Source organism: Gavia stellata, unplaced genomic scaffold (assembly GCF_030936135.1).
Source record: "Gavia stellata isolate bGavSte3 unplaced genomic scaffold, bGavSte3.hap2 HAP2_SCAFFOLD_1203, whole genome shotgun sequence".
Classification (NCBI taxonomy): domain Eukaryota; kingdom Metazoa; phylum Chordata; class Aves; order Gaviiformes; family Gaviidae; genus Gavia; species Gavia stellata.
Window position 1 is genome coordinate 1 of NW_026776981.1, and position 2,500 is coordinate 2,500.

The following is a 2,500-nucleotide window of genomic DNA, read 5'->3' on the forward strand; positions in this document are numbered from 1 at the left end:
ACAACGGCCGCCAAGCGCCCCAGCCGCGCGGGTCGAGTCGCGCTCGTACTGCCCTGACCGCGAGCCACCGCTCGCGCATATAGAACGTACCACTAAGTCCACAGCCCCTGCGAACTCCAAGAGCGCTAACTCCTCCCGCCGGGGAGGCCCGCCAATGACGCTGCCTGTTACGATGACGTAACTGGAGGCAGCGCGACACAGCGACCCCTTGGTCACGTCCCCGCGAGCGGCGCGGCAAACAGGTCTACCGTTCAGCTCGAGCACTGCGACCAAGTCCCGCCGGAGCCCGGTAGACGTGGCGGCCGGCGCCGGAGCCCGGTAGACGTGGCGGCCGGCGCCGGAGCCCGGTAGACGAGGCGGCCGGCGCCGGAGCCCGGTAGACGTGGCGGCCGGCGCCGGAGCCCGGTAGACGAGGCGGCCGGCGCCGGAGCCCGGTAGACGTGGCGGCCGGCGCCGGAGCCCGGTAGACGAGGCGGCCGGCGCCGGAGCCCGGTAGACGAGGCGGCCGGCGCCGGAGCCCGGTAGACGAGGCGGCCGGCGCCGGAGCCCGGTAGACGTGGCGGCCGGCGCCGGAGCCCGGTAGACGAGGCGGCCGGCGCCGGAGCCCGGTAGACGAGGCGGCCGGCGCCGGAGCCCGGTAGACGAGGCGGCCGGCGCCGGAGCCCGGTAGACGAGGCGGCCGGCGCCGGAGCCCGGTAGACGAGGCGGCCGGCGCCGGAGCCCGGTAGACGAGGCGGCCGGCGCCGGAGCCCGGTAGACGAGGCGGCCGGCGCCGGAGCCCGGTAGACGAGGCGGCCGGCGCCGGAGCCCGGTAGACGTGACGGCCGGCGCCGGAGCCCGGTGGACGTGGCGGCCGGCGCCGGAGCCCGGTGGACGTGGCGGCCGGCGCCGGAGCCCGGTAGACCTGTCAAACGGGGCCGGAGCCCGGCAGACGTGGCGGCCGGCGCCCGAGCCCGGCAGACCCGTCGGCCGGCGCCCGAGCCCCGTAGACCCGTCGGGCGGCGCCCGGGCCCCGTAGACCCGTCGGCCGGCGCCCGAGCCCGGCAGACCCGTCGGCCGGCGCCCGAGCCCGGTAGACCGTTCGGTCGGCGCCCGAGCCCGGCAGACCCGTCGGCCGGCGCCCGAGCCCCGTAGACCCGTCGGCCGGCGCCCGAGCCCGGCAGGCCCGTCAGCCGGCGCCCGAGCCCGGTGGACTCGTCGGCCGGCCCTCGAGCCCGGTGGGCCCGCCGTCCGGCGCCCGAGCCCAGTAGACCGTTCGGTCAGCGCCCGAGCCCGGCAGACCCGTTGGCCGGCGCCGGGGCCCGGTAGACCCGTCGGTCGGCGCCCGAGCCCCGTAGGCCCGTCGGCTGGCGCCCGAGCCCCGTAGGCCCACCGCCCGGCGCCCGAGCCCGGTAGACCCGTCGGCCGGCGCCAGAGCCTGCTAGACCTGGCGACCGGCTGGCTGACCTGGAAGGAAGGAAGGAAGGAAGGAAGGAAGGAAGGAAGGAAGGAAGGAAGGAAGGAAGGAAGGAAGGAAGGAGGGAAGTAAGGAAGGAAGGAAGGCAGGCAGGCAGGCAGGCAGGCAGGCGTGGAAACGAGTAAAGAAACGGGTAATGTGCTGGAAACGGTACGCACGCGTGCGATTCTCTATTTACTAGTAAATTAAATGCACGGTCGTTAACAAAGAGCAGCAGTTCCTTAAGGTAATGGTCAGCCCAGCCTAAGCGTTTCCCGTTTCGTTTTTCTTTCTTTTACTCCTCGTCGTCGTCGTCGTCGTTTCTCGCCGGCGCCGCGAACTACGATCGAGTCGTGACAGAATGTAGTAGCTCAGAAAAATTAAGACCGGCGAACGCACTCGAGAGCGCCGCCGCCGTTTTTCTCGAACGTGCGTTCCTTCGTGTGAGGAGGTCGACGACGACGAACGACGGACGGAGAGAAAGGAGGGTCACGAAAGCGCTCGGAAGAGTTACCGGTCGGACGACGTCTGAATTAGGCACAACGGAGCGGTCAGCAGTCTCGGCGCCGACGACTAACGTTCGTTGCCGCGGAAACGCCAGTCGACAGCTCGCTGACCGACGGGCAACGACGCCGAGACGAACGAACGAGTGGCGCGCGAACTTTTTAGGGACCGTTTTCTTTTGCGAAGTCTCGGCCGATGATTGCCGACCTCGTGACGGGGGGTTGGAGGGGAAAAAACCCCACCGGCACCGCCACAGGACCGGGCGGACGCCCGCAGGCAGCCCCCGCGCGAATCTAACCGCTCGGGAGGGCGGCGCCCTAGACGCCCCCCCCGCCACCCCCCCACCCCCACCCCCCCCCCCCGCGGGCGGGCAGGGCGGCCCGCCGTACCCTGAGTCGCTGGAGGGTGGGAAGGCTCCGCAGAGGGACCTGGACAGGCTGGCTGGCTGGGTCCGGGGCCAATTGTAGGAGCTTCGACGAGGCCAAGTGCCGGGTCCCGCGCTTCGGTCACGACGACCCCCGTGCGAGGCTAGGGGCTTGGGGACAGGTGGCCGGAAAGCTG